This window comes from Humulus lupulus, chromosome X, assembly GCF_963169125.1.
Source record: "Humulus lupulus chromosome X, drHumLupu1.1, whole genome shotgun sequence".
Classification (NCBI taxonomy): domain Eukaryota; kingdom Viridiplantae; phylum Streptophyta; class Magnoliopsida; order Rosales; family Cannabaceae; genus Humulus; species Humulus lupulus.
In genome coordinates, this window is record NC_084802.1 from 159,363,829 (window position 1) to 159,376,460 (window position 12,632).

A 12,632-nucleotide genomic window follows, 5' to 3' on the forward strand; every position below is an offset into this window, starting at 1 on the left:
ACTAGATGATAGTTTTATGCGGGAATAATTTTTAATATATATTTTCATAATTTATATATATTTATATATTTTCACTCATTATAATTGTCTTCAATGTTATATATCTCAGTAAAAACCTTCTAATTATTTTAGTTTTTGTTTCAGCATATTGTTTTTGTAGTTGCATTCATACTAATATTGATTGGCATTGATACTAATTGGCATTGTGATTGTTAAGTTGTCATTTGCAATTTGGTACAAAAGAATGATGCAATTTGGTACTCGTTAGCTTTCTATAGTAGTATAAACCATGCATGAATATAATTTTTATGTCCTTTAATATTAATAGTGCTTTAATATTGTTGTTCTTGTTTCATTTTTTACCAAGACACAGATAGAGGGAATCAAATGGAAGGTGATGATACACTTTTTTGGGCTCGGCAATAGGCTTTCAAATCAAATGGAAATAGCAAAACATCATAATATCTCTAGATTTCGTTGTTTACTTTTTAAGTGAAACAAGGATGTTTTTTTCAAATTTTAGCTAAACCTTTTAGCTAAAAGTTTATTATGATGAGTTTGATTCTCTAAACTTTACTTTTTGAAAGTTGTTCACTTCTTAAGTGAAACATGTATTTGGACCGAGTTACCTAATTTGATGATATTAATATTTTTGTAAATGTAATATTTTTTTCATAATAATGTTATCAAGGTACAAAAATTAAATTTTATTAAAATATAATATAAATAAAAAAATTTGAAAAAATAACAACTATAACCGAAAGTTATGATTAATATAATATAACAAATATAAAATGCTATAAAAGAGTCTATAATAACATTTCTTATAACACTTAAATAATGTCATGAAATAAGCATAATGTTTCACTTTTGACAAAATATTTCTAAACTTGATAAATAGATATTGTATGTATTTTGTAACAAAGAAAAACTATTATTGAATAGTTAATTATAATACTTGTTTTCCCCAAAAATTGGAGATCGATAACGTGGCAATAGATGTGACAAGTGGCAGTACATGGTCAGTAAAAGACACATTAATAGTCAATAAATATATTGTCTCCTCAGAGTTGTGATAAAATGATCTGGCTTAGGAGTAGCCCAGTAGGCCATTGAAGAATTTTGACTGGCTTAAGAAATGTCATGACCGACCAGGCATGACCTTGTTCGACTAGTCACGTGTTTGTCTGCCCAGGCATGACCTTGTCTGCCCAGGCATGACCATGTCCGACCAGTCATGACCATGTCCGACCAGTCATGACCATGTCCGACCAGTCATGACCTGTCTGCCCAGCTTAGTGCATGACTGCCCAGTCATGTGAACAACTGCCCAGTCAAGTGCATGACTGCCCAATAAAGGTGTGGCCGACTAGACTGAAGGTGATATGGATCAACTAGATAGAGCAGGACTACGTCAAGATTCCCAGAAACGCCTTCAACAAGAATCGGTCTTGGCATACGCGGGAATCTCTCATTTATCCCACAAATTTAAGTGTACTGTTACATTTTGAATATTGTTGTAATTTAAATATCATGAGAATAATAAAATATCCTGATTATGGGGGGTATCATCTGTACGATCCTAAGCCTATAAATACAAGGCTTATGGCATCATAAAGGGGACTTTTGGTCTTTTGAACATTTGATCCGAATTTTCTAGAGAGAGAGAGTACTTGTATTTGAGAGAATTCTTGTATTCTTGTAATCTACACTGAAGAAACTCAGTTGACTCAGGTTCATCTGATCTTGAGTGTAGATCTATATCTCAACTCTAAGTGGATTAGGCTATTATCAACATATTGGGGCTGAACCACTATAAAAATTACGTGTGTTATTTACTTTCTTTTCAAAATCGTCTGTGTCGTTTATTTCTCTTGAAGGTTTTTGTCGTTTTTGACGTTCTCGCGTCGTTGGCCAAAAACGCGGTCAACATTTTGGTGCTTTCATTGAGAGCCTGAAGAGAAAGACAGACGATCCCTGAAGTATTATGGCACCTAAGAACACCAATGCGGCCCCCAAGAAGACAGGCTCCTCTAAAGAGCCTGCTAGATCAGAAGGTCCTAGCCTTCAAGATCGTGAAACTTAGCCTAGAGTCGTGCTCGAGGATGTAACCCTAGAGGCTGAAGAGCTCCAGGAAGCCATGAGCGCCTTCCAGGAGGAGATGGCACAATTCAATGCCAGACAGGAGGCATTCGCTGAAGAGATGGCTAGGCAGAAGGCGGAGTTTGAGCAGCAGAGACAGGAGATGGAGGCCAGGAGCGAGGAGATCAAGCGACAGCAGGAGGAGGCCGATAGGCGACATCGCGAGGCTGCACTCGCTTTGGAGGCAGCTACATAGTTGGTCTAAGCCAATGCCCAAGCTACAGCACGAGGAGCAGCCACCCCAAGAGCAAGGACCACAGATGCTGGTCGGAGGACCACTGACAGAGCCAATTCTCGTGGACCGGACAAAAGCAGGAGTAATCCCCCTGGTTGGGAAGATGATGGGGATCGATCTAAAACTGGCTCGACGCAAAGGGAGCACTCTAGGACCCCCTCCAGGAGTCACCGATCAGAAACTTCAAGATCAGGAAGTCACCGATCGGGTAGTAAGAAGACTCCACCTGGGCCGGAGCAAAATAGAGCTCCTCGAGATAAGAGGACTTCACAGTTCAAAGATGGGCATGGTCAGGATGAGGCTGATAGTCATCCCACCGACCAGTCAAAGGAAAAGGAGGGCCATGAGCAACAAGGAGGAAAAGTGCCCGGGACGTACCGAAAAGCCTCCACTGCACCCCGGCCAGCAGCGTAGTGGGAGAGAGCAAGTCCCACGTAGTAAGCCCTCTGGAAAATCGAAGAGTACGGTGTTCGATCGGGCAGGAGAGCATGCTTCCCGGAAGGATCTGAGGAACGTTATCACCAACAAGAGGAGGACCGTCCCGGTCGAAGGGCAAAATTTGGACCGCCCTGCTAGTCAAGTAGAAATACTTGACGATGGCGCGCCAGATGGTAATGCCCGACCAGGTGGTCAAGACCTTGGAACCTCATCAGTTGCACCAGCCATCCAAGCCCAGCTTGACATGCTAACAACAGCAGTTCAAGGTCTGACGAAACGACCCTTTGCGATCGATCCAGTAGACCACAGGAGTGGCAGCCCATTCTGTGCTCGAATTAGAGCAGCCCAGCCACCAGCAAAGTACAAAGCACCGATTCTACCAGTATATACAGAAAAGGCAGATCCCATCAGACATATTGGGAAGTTCGAGGATCAGATGGAATTGCTCGGAGTAAGTGATGATTATCGGTGTAGATTTTTCCCGACTACCTTGACGGATACTTCCCGGGAATGGTATTGGAAGTTTAAGCCAAACTCCATTACCTCTTGGGAAGCATTCAGGAAGGAGTTTTGTAGACAATTCAACACTGCCCGGACTCCACCAGTTTATGCAAACCACTTGGCAGATATCAAACAAGGAAAATATGAGTCTCTAAAGAACTATATACAGAGATTCATGAGAGAAGCCAATAGAGCAACTTCTGTAGGAGACGAGGGGAAGATGGTTGCCATATCTGCTGGGATAACTTATCGGAGTCCTCTGTGGGAAAATATACATAGAAATCCAATTTCAACACTTCAATAGTTTCTTGACCGAGCAGACAAGTATATGAAATTAGATGATGCAATCGAGAAAGAGGAGAATGGCATAAACAATCCGGGCGGATCAACTGACTCTCCTAAGGATGGTGGGAAGAAACGTGGAAATAATGGGTCTGACCACCATGAGGAAAAGAAAGTAAAGTTGAGTTCAAATGAAAAGCCAACCAAATATGAGCCTCAATTCACTAACTACACCACTCTCTTGACTAGCCGAGCAGAGATATATCTTGCTAGTCATGAAGAGGTTCCCTACAAGAAGCCTCCACCCATCAGGAAAGAGATGAGGAAGAGAGATATGAATAAGTTTTGTCGTTTCCATGGAGATTATGGTCATGAAACGAATGAATGCAATCACCTCAAGGACGAGATAGAATTTCTTCTCCGGTCGAGCAAGTTGAGGAAGTACCGGGCAGAGACACCCTAAGGAGAAGGAGGTAGCAGCAACTCTGGTTTCAAGCGACAAAGATCTCTACCCTTGTAGCCCGGACCTGTGGACTTTACCTTAGACACTATATGTGGAGGTCCACACTTGGCTGAGGAAAGCAACGAAGCAAAGTAGAAGTATGCTGAGCGGAAGTGCTAGGATCAGAAACCACTGGAGTGGCGAGCACCGAAGGATATATTATTTTTAAATACCGCTTTCAGAGTGGTAGCTTGATTTCGAGTTGTTAGACTTGTTATTTAAGTTTGGTTTATGAGCTGGTTATTTGCTAACCAGACATTCTATTTTTGAACAATTTTTGTTGTTTAAGACTCGTTGTTAGACATGTTTTGTCCTTTTTAATTTACGAGTAATAAAAGAGACTGCGCGCAGCGTGGTCGATTCTTGCTACAAATATGCATGTGTGTTAGTTATCCGAGCCATGTTCAACTGGTCGGTAAAATTGGACAGTGTTCAACTGGTCGATACGTTCAAGCAGTGTTCAACTGCTCGAATATTTTCCATATATTCTATGTGTTTCACGAGTAATTAACTTCTCGAACAGATTCTGTCAAGTAGCAAGTGACTAAGGATCTTTCAACCCTCAATCACCTGGGGGGCACATGGGGTATACTGGTATATAATTTAACATAGGAAATAAGAGCACGAGTTAATATATCTGTTTTTAGGCTGACTTGTAAATTTTAAAAGTCCAAAAAGGCCATTAAGCTAACTTGTTTGACAAAGCTTAAGTAACTTGGAATTTTTAAAATTTCAAGTTAGGAACAGATATTCGTGTGACAATAAACATTATGCTCATAAAATGTTAGAGCAATAAGAGTGTGAGAAAGTATACTTAGTATGGACTTATGAAAAGTCTAGAATTTCTAAGTTAGAAAACTAAGTACTCATCCGAAAATATAAGGCATACACCAGAGTGACTTTACTATTCACAAAAAACTTATAACTTTTTAAGTCTAGAAGAGACTTAGAATGTTTTAAGTTAACAAAGAAAAGTAAAGTATAAATGCCAACAGCTCAGCTATACAAAAATAAAGAGTAAACTACTAGCCAGGTACAAGTTTAGCTGATCAGGTGCAAAGTTTTCCTGCTCAGGAGAGCATATACAACTTCCCTGGTCGGCTAAGCATGTATCACCAATCAACTTCCCTGGAGTGAATCAAACAAATGCATGCAAAGTAAATACTACATGGTGAAAAAATGTCCTTGGGAAGAGAAGTCAATTTTTCCCAAGATTGATTGAGAGAAATCAATCTCTCAAAACTCTAACAAGGTGTTTTAATGGTGTTCAGAGGGATAAGGCATGCTTAATTAGCTGTGCCATATTGCCGAGTGGTTGTGTCACAATTCCAAAGCTGCATGACCGAATGGCTCGACAAACACGCCGAGGAGCTGTTGGTACACGCGCATCCGAGGGGCTCCATGTCCGAGCAACCATGGTTGTATGCACGCGTCCAAAGGATGGTGTCCGAGTGGTGTGTGGGCTGTCCGACCAGCTGGAGATGCATCTGAGCGGACCGTGCCTAGCCGAGGCTGTCGACGTGCTTCCGAGGAGCCAGTTGGTGCGTGGCCGAGGAGTTGGGGTTGGTCCGAGGGGCAGTGGATAGTACCGATCGAATGGGCATAAATTCCAAGGCAATTTAAGCATCCGATCAGCCCTAGACCCATACCACATTCAAAAAAAAAAAAAAAAAATGTCATGAAATAAGCATAATGTTTCACTTTTGACAAAATATTTCTAAACTTGATAAATAGATATTGTATGTATTTTGTAACAAAGAAAAACTATTATTGAATAGTTAATTATAATACTTGTTATCCCCAAAAATTGGAGATCGATGACGTGGCAATAGAGGTGACAAGTGGCAGTACATGGTCAGTAAAAGACACTTTAATAGTCAATAAATATATTGGCTCCTCAGAGTTGTGATAAAGTGATCTGGCTTAGGAGTAGCCCAGTAGGCCATTGAAGAATTTTGACTGGCTTAAGAAATGTCATGACCGACCAGGCATGACCTTGTCTGACTAGTCACGTGTTTGTCTGCCCAGGCATGACCTTGTCTGCCCAGGCATGACCATGTCCGACCAGTCATGACCATGTCTGACCAGTCATGACCATGTCCGACCAGTCATGACCTGTCTGCCCAGCCAAGTGCGTGTCTGCTCAGCCAAGTGCATGACTGCCCAGTCAAGTGCACGACTGCCCAGTCAAGTGCACGACTGCCCAGTCAAGTGCATGACTGCCCAGTAAAGGTGTGGCCGACCAGACTGAAGGTGATATGGATCAACTAGATAGAGTAGGACTACGTCAAGATTCCCATAAACGGCTTCAATAAGAATCGGTCTTAGCATACGTGGGAATCTCTCATTTATCCCACAAATTTAAGTGTACTGTTACATTTTGAATATTGTTGTAATTTAAATATCATGAGAATAATAAAATATCCCAATTATGGGGGATATCATCTGTACGATCCTAAGCCTATACATACAAGGCTTATGGCATCATAAAGGGGACTTTTGGTCTTTTGAACATTTGATCCGAATTTTCTAGAGAGAGAAAGTACTTGTATTTGAGAGAATTCTTGTATTCTTATAATCTACATTAAAGAAACTCAGTTGACTCAGGTTCATCTGATCTTGAGTGTAGATCTATAATCACAACTCTAAGTGGATTAGGCTATTACCAACATATTGGGGCTAAACCACTATAAAAATTACGTGTGTTATTTACTTTCTTTTCAAAATCATCTGTGACGTTTATTTCTCTTGAAGGTTTTTGTCGTTTTTGACGTTCTCACGTCGTTGGCCAAAAACGCGGTCAACAATACTATTTATAACACTTGAAAATTATTATAAAAAGGTCTAGACTTTAAATAACATGGGCTATGTTAGCATTTGATAAAGGGTTATAAATTGTTTTTGATAGCACTTTTTCAGAGTTATCCATAATATTTTTTCTTGTAGTAATCCACCATCTAATACTATCAAACACCATATTACAACAAAAACAAGATATAAAAACCTTCCATGCATCTCAAAAATCTCAGATTGGAAGATTAAACATAAATTATTACCAAAACACAAGATTTTTACCTTGGAAGTTCTAGGTTTTGTTTCTCCTAGTCCTTGAGCTTTTTGAACCACTCCTCTTTCTAGGGTCGGCCCGTGAGCATTGGGGCACAAGGATTTCTTTTGTATTTTTACAATATTTATATATAAAATGGTATTTTTGTAAAATTATGGGACCTTTTTGTATAGAAAAAATACCATTTTAAAAAAAAAGGGGGGTCTTTTTATTTGGGGGCCCTAGGCATAGGCCTGGCCCACCTATGCCTAGGGCCGGCCCTGCCTCTATCCTCTTGGAACCTTAACACTCATCTCAAACTCTCCATGATCAAATTCAAACCAATTTTAGAATAAAGAAGGAAATGGAGAGATTTTGAAATCCTAAAGCTTACCTTGAAATCTTAGAATAAGGCTTGCATGCACAAGCTTTTAGCTCCTCTCCCTACTTGAAATGGATTCCTACTCTTTCAACATACATGATCTGAGTTAGATAGAGCTCCAAATTAATCAAACAAAATGAGAAAGCACCAAAGGGTGCTCAACCAAGAGAAGGGAAGAAGAGCATGAAATGTTCATGAGAACTTACCTCTTTGATGAGCTCAAGCTTGGAGGTGCTCTAATGGAGTTCTTCTGAGGAGAGAGAGAGATTTATTTTCCAGATTTTCTAGTGAGATGGGAGAGCTTTCTTCCTGAAATGGTGAAGAGAAAGAAGAAAAAAAAATGAAAGAGGAGAGAGAGAGAGGCTAGGCGTGTAGAGAGGAAAAGAAAGAGGTAGAATTGGTTGTTGGTTTTCCTCTTAGCTAGTTTAATGTAAGACTTCAAGTGACAATAGGAATATGATGACTCTCTTACCACTCACATGCCAGCCAACCCCTCTAAAAGACACTTATGTCCTATTTTCTTTTATTTTTTTAAACAAAACTACTTATTCCTCAAGGCTAGAATGGTACTTTTTGTAAAAATTTAATTTCCTATAGTTTTCAACTAAAGGAGCTTAGGATTTTTAATATAATTGAATTTCATACCAAAAATGTTTGATGACATTAGTCTTACAAAAAAATAAATATTACATAATTTTACTTATATAATTTCCTTTCGTCTTAATTCCACCTTAGAATTTTCCTATAGCTTGGACATAATGAATTTTGCAGGGAAATTCATTAAAATTATTTGTTTTCCCTTATTCATAAATATTTTATGCTCAACTTAATTTTCTCTTTTCCATAATTATTGAAGAATATTTTAGATCCGAGATTTTTACCCAATTAGGGATTTTGACTTGGTCCGCGACTGCAGTCTTACTTTGATTGCATAACCAAACTTATTATATAATAACCAATATTTAAAGACATAATTTACATACAAGGCATACCATATTTCTTACAAGTATTAAAATACATGGAAATAAAATTTCTGAGAATAAAATTTCTTGTAAACTCAAATTTTACCTGGTGCCCTAAACACGAGGTGTTACAATACCTACAATTTATACAAGTTTCGTCCTCAAAACTTACAACAATTATGAGTATAATTCTTTCATCTTCCCCTCGGTTTCCCAGGTTGCTTCTTTTACTCCATGGTTGGCTGCACCACTATACCTTAACCAAGGGAATTGTCTTATTGCATAACACCTTGTCTTTCAAATCCAAAAAGCATAATGAGATTTTCCTCATATCATAGCTTTGGACCTACATTCAATTTTTCATAACTGAGCACATGAGTAGGATCTTCCACATATTTTCTTAACATAGATACGTGAAATATGACATGCACCCAAGCTAAAGTGGGTTGAAGAGCTAATCGGTAAGTTACTTCTTGATTCTTTCATGTATTTTGAATGGTCCAACGAATCTCAGACTTAGCTTCCCTTTCCTTCCAAACTGCAAGGTTCCCCTTTTAGGGAATACGTTTAGGAATACTTTATCTTTGACCTCAAACACTAGAGGTCTTCGACATCGATCTGCATATTTGCACGTTCAGTCAACTGAGGTCTGTAATCTTTTGTGTATCCTCTTGATGTCCTCTATAACTTGATCGACTTCGTCTGGTACCAAGAATCGTCTCTCACCCACTTCGTGCCAATGAATTGGGGATCGGCACTTTCTCCCGTATAGGGCTTCATATGGTGCCATCTTAATGGATTCATGGTAACTATTGTTATAAGCAAACGCCATCAATGGAAGATTTGCATTCCATGTTCCTGAAAAATCAACATATAGGCTCTTAACATATCTTCCAATGTTTGCATAGTTCGTTCACTTTGACCGTCAGTTTGGGGATGAAAGGTGGTACTAAACTTAAACTGAATCCCCAACCTTCGTGCATCCTTTTCCAAAATACCGAATTAATCTTCCATCATAGTCTGATACTATAGATGCAGGTACTCCATCCAATCGCACGATCTCTACAATATACAAATCTACTAGTTATCCGCAGAGTATGAAATCTTAATTGGCATGAAGTGTGCCGACTTGATCAGTCTGACGACAATGACCCAAATGGTATCTTCCCCCTTTTGGGTCAGAGGCAGGCTAGTGAAAAAGTCCATCATGACCATCTCCCATTTCCATTCTAGAATCTCTAATGGTTGTAGCAACCCCGCTGGTCGTTGATGCTCTGCCTTTGTTTGTTGATACGGTAGGTAGTGCACCATGTATTCCGCCTCTTCTTTCTTCATTTTCGGCCACCAGAAGTACTTTTTAAGATTCTAGTACATCTTCGTGGTGTCGGGGTGAATTTCATAGGGGACATCATGTGCTTCATAGAAGATTTGCTTCTTGATTTCTACTTCATTCGAAAAACAAATTCTGCTTTTAAACCCTAACACCCCATCTTCCGATATGGGAACCTCAATCACATATCCTTCCTCACTTCGTGTTTGATCTGCTCCTACTAGGCCCCCACTCCTTGTCTTTAGGCATCATTGTAAATCGTGTATCCCTCCATCCCGTCAGGGATAGTTAACATCAGGGTAGCGGTCAGTCTTGTTTTCAGCTCTTGGAAACTCCTTTCGCATTACACAGTCCATATGAACTTAGCATTTTTTTATGGGTAAGGGTGGTCATGGGTGTAGCTGTCTACAAGAACCCTTCTACGAACCGTCTATAATACCCTGCTTACCCGAAGAACTCCCACCTTCTGGGAATTTTTCGGTGGTGTCCATCGACTCACTGCCTCTATCTTGGTAGGATCCATGGATATCCCTTCATTCAACACCGCATGACCTAAGAAGCTTAAAAAAAAATTCTTGTTCAAAATTCGCACTTGGAGAATTTAGCATAAAGCTTATGTTCCTTCAAACGTTGGAGGGCCATTTCTAGATGCACTGCATGTTCCTCTTAGTTCTTATCCACAACGTGAGCTAGATATCCAATACTTTCATCCTCCAACATCTTACTTGCCTTCATTGCTGAGACCATGGCAACTTCTTGTCTTTGGACATTCCTTGAAAAGTGCACGGTTCCTCGCCTGCCAAATGGAAGACCACTTTCCTCTTCTTGCAAGTGACCACTGCGCCATCAACTACCAAAATTATGTCGTACTCACATTGGTTCAATACTAACAGATCAACTGTTAGTTCGCGATCAACTACCCTAATCGGTACAACTCTAAGCAAAAATAAAATCATCATATCATCCCTTGAAGGCAATGATACACTATAGATATTTTATAGATTCAGACGCTCCATCTAGTTCTTAATGTAGGTAGTATCTACAAACAAATGTGAAGCCTAAATATCCATTAATGAACATACTGAGGTTCAGGCAATAGGAATTTTACTTAACACCACCTCAGATGGCCTGACTCTCTTGTCGCCTCATGTGAGTGCATAAACAAGCGGTGATGCTCCTATCCACCTTTGCTTACCATTCTTGTCCTTCTTGCTCGAGTTTGGGTGTTCCTTTGAGAAGTGTCTTGGCTTGGCAGAACCATAACACCCATTTGCATTACATTGTTGGAAAAACATTCAAAGTACGCATCAAAATTGGTGTGGTGGGCCCATTTGTATAATAACAGCAGCAATCACAAAATTTCATTAATCATATAAACAGTTTATATGACCAAGAAAACAATCGAGAAACATTAACATACAATATTATTAATCATGCAAAAAATATATAAATATAAAATATATTTATATATAACATATAAACACAAAAAAATTCAAGAACATGTACAATTACCTCTTGAAGCCTATCAAGTGTCCTTGAGCCTTTTCGAATATTTTTCGATCTTCCTAACCAAAGCTTTAAGCACTCAAACCACGATCATCCGGAGTCTTCTCTACACCTTAAGATGTGTGTGGCCACATAGAGAACATGAGTTTGTATTTTTAGGAATCACAAGTATTTCTCAACACATGAGAACTTAGATTATGGTATGAGAATGGCTATAATAAAGAAGAAGAAATAAAGAGGTTTTGTCTAACAAAAATTCTAAGAACTTTTTTGAATTGAATCTGGTATGTATAGTATATTGTGTTCTTGTATATCTTTTACTCTTCTCTTTATTCTATATCATATATATAGAGATGTTTCTATTACCTTATTATTCCTAATAATAATAGTAATATTATACAATATCATAATCATGATAGGATTTGATTTAGGTAAATATCTAACTTACCAAATTTGAAAAAACCATTTTCAAATCAATAAATAATTAACTAAATAAAATAAAAACTACATTGGTTCAATATCAGTATATGTAGTACATGCATGGCACAGTCTCTCGACTGTGCCATGCGTGACCCACTATTCCTTTTTCAGGAATTTTTTCATTTTTCATTTATTTAATTATTTAATTAAAATCAATCTCCCACAAAATAAGGTAGTAATCTTTTTAAGGAAAAAGATGGCAACCATAATTCAAAATTTAAATTTTAAATTCAAAATTCAAATTGATGACCATCATTATCATCTTTTAAAATTCATTAAATCAAAACTATTTTTGACTTACCAATTTTATTTTCTCCCACTCAAATAAAATAATTAATTTCAAAAATTAATTTATTCATTTATATATATGAAATTCGAAATTTACATATTTAAATTAATAAATATATTTTTTGAAAATTAATAATTAATTCCAAATTAATTATTCAACCTTAATATAATTGCATACTTGACCCGAAGAATAAAATTCTTCTCAAATTCCCAAATTACAGTTATACACTTGTATCAACTCTTACCTTGATATGGTGTTGATATAGCCGCCCTGGGGACCTATGGACCTATAATATCAAGCTTCAATATATATTACATTATTAATCAAAGCCTGTTGATTAAATAATCATATTTATTAATCTATTGATTACTCCATTATAAATATGAGATTGAACTCTTGATAATTATAGACATATATTTACTGAGTACTTTATTTAAGAATAAAGTGTCCATTGATATAATCATTACATACATCGTTAATCCTCTATTAATGGTTCATAATTAAAAGGGAATAAAATTACTGTTTTACCCTTTTAGC